The 8204-nt window shown below is 35.0% G+C and overlaps 1 long non-coding RNA gene across 2 annotated transcripts; it reads left to right on the top strand.

Annotated features, from left to right (window-relative positions):
• The first annotated feature begins 2432 nt into the window (after positions 1 to 2432).
• Positions 2433 to 5458, top strand: LOC129427619 (uncharacterized). Of its 2 annotated transcripts, XR_012359996.1 has the most exons (5): positions 2433 to 2818; positions 2906 to 2939; positions 3153 to 3201; positions 3552 to 3610; positions 3903 to 5458. It is a non-coding gene; the product is annotated as an uncharacterized lncRNA (long non-coding RNA). The 2 variants fall into 2 exon arrangements; XR_012359995.1 differs by lacking the exon at positions 2906 to 2939.
• The last annotated feature ends 2746 nt before the right edge of the window (positions 5459 to 8204 follow it).

The raw sequence follows: 8204 nt of genomic DNA, 5'->3' as shown, positions 1-8204 counted from the left end.
AAAGAAAGATACTGAAAAGGAAAGTGAATCCCCTTGTCCATTAACAAACTGCAGTTCAGAAATATCGATCCATTCTAAGAAATAAAGTATAATGATGACAACTTAGCATGTTTAAAAAATAACACCACAATAAAACACCAGAAACCTTTCACCATATTTCACCAGAAATCTGAAAATACAACACAATGATAAATTAGAGTAGGAAATTTTGAAAGAATGTGGCCCAAAGGTTTATCTTTGGGTGGAAAACAGAGCTTTAAAACTTAGACAACGTCACGTGTCATAAAACGTAGTTACAGCAATTATGAATTGATGTGTATACACGTGTATACATTTATCTATCTAAATCGCACAATGCTGTTTTATATCAGCACTACAGAGATACAATTTTGGCAACTTACTTTAGTTTAGAATGACATAATCAACACTTTGGGTATTCACATGGCCTCAAGAATATGAAACACAATAACTTAACATTCTATGTGTCGTAAATGCTATATCTGCATTTATTCACAAGTACATTTCTAGTCTTGAAAGATTTAAATGCTGTTTTCATTGCTTTTTTCCATTTCAGCTGAGTAAAACATCATATGCATTAAAGGCTCACTACAAATTTTAAGTCGGAAAATATTTTCCATGGAAAAAGATGCAATGCAAACGATGCAATACATTACTTATGAAATGAGCAAAGGTTGCATCCACCACCTGGGATAGGACTAGCTTATGTGCTCGGCCTAGATATGTACATATGAGCTATTTTTAAAAGTCTTTTAAATGCAGGTCTGAATGTGATACATGGCAGGCAAACGTGATAATCACCGCTTCCAACCATAAATCATTTTGCAGGTTTTTCCACTTCTAGATGCAGGCAATGATTTGCATGTGTTTGGCAGGACACAGAGAATACTACGTGTCGTGTAGTACTCAAAAAAAAAAAAGATTTGTGGTGTGGTTCGGTGTGCGGGGTCGTCCAGTGGTGCATGAATGTGCACTGCCTACCTCATGCATATCCTGTCTGACAGTGATGGACAGCAGGTACAGTGCTGAACCTGACTTGTAAGCCTGTAGCGGATTAAACGGGACCGCATTGAAACTTCAGCTCTGTGTGAATCCAAACAGCGGGGGGCCGCATGTGCACCGTATGTCTGCGTACTGTACATGAACAGCTATGCTTTATAACTGTTATAACTCCAAACCATTTATGGTAGCCATGAAATAACAAAGCTATTATTCAAGAAAGTGAAATATAAAAAGATGTCTAAATTCATTAGATATGTCAGAATTACGGCATTCATTTTAAGGGGGTGGAAAAGTTAATTTAACTCCACATTTATATATTTATTCTGATGGAGCACTTTACCAAAATGATTCACATGTATTAGACAATGCTTCACTGTGAGAAATGCTTGTTATAGAAATCCTTTTATGTGAGAAAAAGAAGATAAACTTATAGAGAAGCATCACAGAGTATAAGCTTTGTGCAGTTTCTGTGTTGACCAGCAGGGGCAGCAGATGTAGCTCAAAGCTGGAGGATTTATATTAGGATATGTGTGGTTATCACTGAAATGAAGCTCACATCTGTGAGCACTTATGTGCACGTTTTTTATTTTCAAAATTTTTCCTGTTCCGAGAAGAACACCGATTTAATAAATCAAATACTGTGTAATATTTATGACACACATTTCCTACTCTCAGATCATTACAGAGAAGTCACATCACATTAACAAATTTAGATGCCAGTTATGACCTTGGCATATCTCGTATGAGTGGTTGGGATTAAAAAATGATTTCTCTTCATTTCTCTGCAGTCATTTCAGTGACATTGACTAAGTTTACATGTTTACCAGTAATGTGAATATTTCCAATAATCAGAGTAAGGACTTAATCGCAGTAACATGACCTCTTTACTCCTGTTTACATGCAGTTTTTTATTTTCTTATTATTCACTTGTGGTTATTATTTATATAGCCCAATGCACAGCACAAATTATGAATTTACATACAGTTGCAAGAAAAAGTATGTGAACCTTTTGGATTTCATGGTTTTCTGAATAAATTTGTCATAAAATGTGATCTGATCTTCATTCAAGTCAAGGGTATTGACAAACAAAATATGTCTAAAAATAATAAAACAAAAATTCTGATCTTTCATGCCTTTACTGATCACACTCATTCAACAGTCAAAATGGCAGTGGAAAAGTAAGTAAACCCTTAGAATTAATAACTGGTTGACCCCCCTTGGCAGCAATAACCCCAACCAGGCGCTTCCTGTAGCTGTGGATCAGATCTGCACATCGTTGAGGAGGAATTTTACTTTATTGGGTTGAGGTCTGGGCTGTGACTTGGCCACTTCAAAAGGCAGATTTTGTTTTTCTGAAGCCATTCTGTTGTGGACTTCCTTCTGTGTTTTGGGTTGTTGTCCTGCTGCACTCAAAAAAACGATTCCTGGCAATATTAGCTTTTAAGTATTTGGATCATTTAGATTTTATTTAAATACTCGTTTTTTAAAATATATGTAATCCGATTTATTAGAATATATATAAATCTGTTCAATTTAAAAAGTATTAGATTTAATCAGTTAAAATGTATGAATATGAATTAAATAAATCTAGCCGTGAAACAAACCAGATAAATTCTATGAGATTGGTTTACATACAAATTTCAGGAAACTGACTTTAATAGAAGCGGAAATGACGTCTATTCACACTCCAGTCAGGAGGTGGCGCCAAAATCAAAAATAGACGCTACAGCACATGGACTTCGCCATTTTGCATTGGACTGGATCGTCATCTCACTAGTCTACAATCGCCAAATTGTAGGTGAGTAAAGTTAACAAGTTTGATGTGAATATCTTAAATATAATTGTCTGTTGTTTAATTACATGTGTGACGCGTTGCATGTTTCAGAGTAAAATACACCTCACTACACAGACGGTCTGTTGTCAGTTACCCTGCAGTGTCTGTTGCTTTTATTGGTTAATTTTTGTGGTTTAATGTTTGAAACCTAAGAAATAAATAAAGTCATAGAAATGACTATAGGCTTATCAGAATAAAATAATCATAATCTCTGTGACTTTATTAACAAAAGAATGTTACAATTATACTATGTTGTTGAGTGCATTGTGTGTCTAACTAAAACTTTTTTTTTTTACAGATACAGCATCATTTCATCGTCTATATGGTGGGACAACCTGCTAGACAGGGTATGTAAGTTATGCTACAAAGATATTGATTTCTGATGCAAAGCTGGATTTTCATCATTCCAGTGTCAAATGATCATTTAGAAATCATTTTAATATGATGATTTATTGTCAATATTTGAAACAGGTGGGGGTTTTTTTTCAATAAATGCAGTAATGATAAGCATAAGAGGCTTTTTTCCAAACATTTAAACGGTAGTGTACACACATGCTGGGACACAATATTTCTGAAACAGAAAAATACATACTCTTCGTCTCACAAAATCTTTATCTGTCTCTATAAAAACTATTATCTACATAAAATATTGTTAAAGAAAATCATTAAATAATGTGGGTTTTTTGTCTTGTTCTAGTTGAAGACATCTGTATCTACCTCAAAGAAGGCATGGAGAGACAGATTAAAGAATATGTGGTAAGTGTATGTCAACCTACTCTATTTTTATATCTATTTATTTATTTATATATATGTATGTATGTGCACGTGTGTGTATATAAATATCTTATGGATAACTAGATGATTAAACAAGGTGATTATCTGTTTTCAGGTCTTTTGATGGTTTTGTGACTAATGTTCTATTATTTTACACATTTGAATCAGTCTACATATTTTAAATATCAGAGTTTGTAAAACAATTTGCCTGCACATTTTTGAAAATTTCACTTTGACTGCTATTGGGACTGATTTTTTTGTTGTTCTTCTCCAGAATTGTGAAATTGGTGAGTTGGGGATTGCACAGACAGTGGAAGTTTTGCAAAACCTACTTGGTGTCACACATGGGTGTGAAATTACTTTTTGGACTCATTTATGCACTTAAACTGAACTACCAGAAGAACATCAGGTGCACCTTTGACCTTTCAAAAAATCCTAATGGAACTGGACTTGATACAACCAAGCAATCACTGAAAGATGCTTCAGTGAATACCTGACAGACATGCTGATGCATCCCCCTCAAAGTGGGTACATTTTTGTACATTTACAAGTGAACTTTTTAACATTAAAGGAATATTGCACTTTCATTAAACAAAAATCCTGATAATTTACTGTCTGTCATCGAAAATGCTTGTCTTTTTTTGTTCAGTCAAGAAGAAATTGTTTTTTGAGAAAAACATTCCAGGATTTTTCTTAATTTAATAGACCTTATTGGACCTCAACAGTTAAGTTTCAAAGCAGCTTTAAAGGGCTCTAAACGATCCCAATCGAGGCATAAGGGTTTTATCTATTCAAAAGATTATCATTTTTGGCAAGAAAACTTTTAAAACACAACAACTTGTCTTGCATTATCCATGTGATACACAGTGCGACATTGTGTACTACGTAATAACGTTGAAGTTTACACATCACAAATGTGAAACGCACATGTGGACCATTTTAAATAATAAACGGACCCAAAGACATTAAGTAGTATCATTTCGCATACAGTACAACAACATCTGAACGCTCCTCTTTCTCCTCGCTTGTAAACGCTGGAGCGGTAGTTTCAATTATGTCATGCTAGCGTGTCACACAGCTAGTGCAAAACTTTGTGAGTTAAAAGTCCTCTTTTATTTTTATTTTTGAAAATGACGGTCGTTTGGCTAGATGGGACCCTTGTGCCTTATTCGGTATAATTTTGGGAGCCCTTTTAAATCTGCATTGAGACTGTAAGCTTGAGGTCAAATAGTCTTAAATTGAGAAAAATCCTGGAATCTTTAACTCAAACTTTATTTCTTCTTGACTGAACAAAGTAAAACATAAACATATGGGGTTAGAAAATTATCGGGATTTTTGTTTTACCAAACTGGAACATTGCTTTAACAATTTTAAAAGTTGAAAAGTTTTTGAAAAATGTAATTGATGTATATCTAACATGTAATTAGAGATGCATGAAAATTGTTAATGGCACACAGCCACTCAAAACACTATGCAATGTGCCAATGTGTGTTTTTTTTTCTTACCACCCAATCATTCTAAATTATTATTATTACATCATGTCACAGATTTCTGAAAATGTTAAAGTAATGTTGTTGTCCCTGATTTATGTCTACCTCGAGTTTTACAGGGTTTTTTATATTTCTGCAGCCTGTTTGCTCAAAATGTTTGCACTTATTTGTGGATTGAGGTTGATTGTGGCTGAAATGTCTGAAACACACTTATTTATTTAATTTTTGCACACATTACGAGGTGTATAAGCCATGGCTGTCATGCTAGTTGTTAGCTGCTCTTTTTTGCTGCCTTATGAGTAATGCCTTGAAGTATTAAATAAATTGATAAAATGTAAAACCAAGTGGTCTGGCTCTTCTTTTATTTTTTGTGGTTTTTTTGTTATAGCATATTGTGATTTAGGAGGGTGAATGGGGGAGGAATATATAAATGGTTTATTAGTAAGATATCTAAATGTAATGCATTTTAAGTGAATTGGGTTTATTAATAAAGAATACATAATCCATTTTTTTAATGCATTTAAAACACATTGGATTAAGTAAAACTATTACATAAATTTTATTGGTTTCATTTACATATATCTAAAAAATATCTATCATATAAAGTTTATTTGTCTTTTTTAGATTAGAAGTATGTAATCCAAATGGATGGAAATGTTACATGTAATCAAAATACATAAATCTTATGAATTAGGCCTAAATATTTTTTTGAGTGTGCATCACCCACCTTCTACACAGTTTCAGCTGCCATACAAACATTCTCACATTATCCTAAAGAACTGTCTCATATACTTGGGAATTCATCTTTCTCTCAATGATTGCAAGCTGGCCAGGCCCTGATGCATAAAGCCACCGTACTTTACAGCTGGGATGATGTTTTCATGATGCTATGCTGTGCCCTTTCTACACCAGATGTTGCACTGTGTTTTTTTCTAAGTTTCATCAGTCCACAAAACATTTTGCCAATACCATTGTGGAGTGTCAATGTGCTCTTTTGCAAACTTCAGGAGTTTGTTCCCCAATGTTCTTTTCAGTAAGCAGCGGCTTCCTTCGTGGTGTCCTGCCGTGGAAACCCTGTTTGTTCAGTGTTTTACGTATTGTAGACTCATGAACAGTGATGTTAGCAAGTTCCAATGATGCCATTAAATCTTTGGCTGTCATTCGGGGTTGTTTCTTTACCTCATAAGTGAGTCTTCGTTGGGTTCTTGGTGTCACATGACTGGGTGCCCACTTCTTGGTAGAGTAGCAACAGTCCTAAAGCATCTCCTTTTGTAGATGGTTTGCCATTTGCTGTAGACTGCTGAAATAACTTTGTAACATTTTTCAGCTTTATGTAAAGCAACAATTGATTGTAGCTCCTTTGAAAGCTCTTTTTGGCAGGGCATGTCTCACATAAGCGTGTTTTTCTTTCAAACTCCAAAAGTTTGAGGGCTTTTTTATTAGTCAAAGTAGCTGTAGTCCACGGCTGCATTCGAAAACTCTAAATTGCTGCCTTCTGAGGCAGCATTCCAAGGCATCAAGGCATGTCCGAATCCAATGTTAGGTTTATTTCCTGACCCCTGAGTTACCTCCATCGTCCTGTCCCACAATTCTATGTGTGTGTGCGCATGGGGAATCTGATTGGTCAAGCCTGGTCAAGTAAAAAAAAATGGCAGCCAAGAAGACGTCTGGAGCATAAATTTAGTGTAAATAAATTTATATTTTCACTTTTTACAAATTTTAATTGCATTTTATAGCGAGAAATGAGTATTGAAGTTTTCAAATATGTGATTAGTTATCACAAAGTCCCAAATGATGCACTTCATGTGGACTTTCGGTCTTGTGGCCGTAAATTGCGCATGCTCGCTTAGTCTATAAGTCCGTAGGGTGTCCCATCTGTCATTTTTATGCTCCAAAGTGTGCTCATCAGTATCCCCTTTGAACCCTTGATGCGGTCTTCGGCGAAGCCCGCACTGTAGCTGGCTTCGCGCACTCTACCAATCCAGAAGTCCTTGCGAAAGAGAAATCAGACCTTCAACTTCTCTTCCTATTTCCCGCGTGACGCTTGAGTCTGTCCCAAAATACAACTTCGGTGCACCTTTTAGACTCACGTCAAGGGTCCCTAGGGTCTGTTCTACATGATGTCATCAAAGTGTGGACTCTGAGGAGGTCAACAAGTCCGGAGTGTGCCATTTGGGACAGGGCCATTCTTTTTCCACAAGCACTATAACGTTTTTAGTTGTTCTCAATAAATACAAGATCAGAATTTGTTGTGTTATTATTTTTAGACACATTATGTTTGTCAATACCATTGACTTAGATGAAGATCAAATCACATTTTATGACATATTTATTCAGAAAACCATGTAATTCCAAAAAACTTTTTCTTGGCACTGTATGTATGTTTTACTGGTGTTTTAATTCATTTACGTTAAATGACAAACATGCTTCCATGAATGTATTTTGTTATTCTGTGCCGAAATAAAGACTAAAATATTATAACAATGTCTGTAATGGTTATGCTGCTGTCGCATACTTTGCGTTGTTTCTGAATGAAGGCAAGACTGCTGGCAGCGAGTTGTGTTGACACAGTTCAGGGAAAACTTCCTAATGTCAAGTTTATTGCAAATTTGCGGTTAAGGTGAGTGACAAAAACACATGCACACTTCAATCTAGTCCATTATAGATGCAATAAAAGTGTTTACATGGCCATATTGCAATTAGAATTGGCATACACCACATTTTAATGTGATTATACTTGCTGCGATTATGAGTTTAATTGCATTATTTTGATTTAAGTATCGTGTTTACAAGAAATAAAGTGCAATATTTCCAAAATGTTATCTAATTAGGAATTTAACAAAATGTATCAACCTAAACAGTCTGAAATTCAGAAAGTAAAAGTCAGATTTATTACACAGGCAAATGGATTTACGCTAAATTGTCATCTTTAACAAAGAAAAACAATTTGTTTGAGAGAACTAGTGGTTGATCTGCCCTAAATAGATTACCATTTAGTGGAGACCATGCCCAGCAGCTTTGCCGTTTTGCTTAAGTCTTGAAACACTTTGTATTTGTTTCAACAATACAGAATCCGAACAATAAAA

The sequence above is a fragment of the Misgurnus anguillicaudatus genome, chromosome 21, assembly GCF_027580225.2.
Source record: "Misgurnus anguillicaudatus chromosome 21, ASM2758022v2, whole genome shotgun sequence".
Lineage (NCBI taxonomy): Eukaryota > Metazoa > Chordata > Actinopteri > Cypriniformes > Cobitidae > Misgurnus > Misgurnus anguillicaudatus.
The sequence above is the reverse complement of the archived record's forward strand: the minus strand, read 5'-3'. Positions and strand labels throughout refer to the sequence as shown.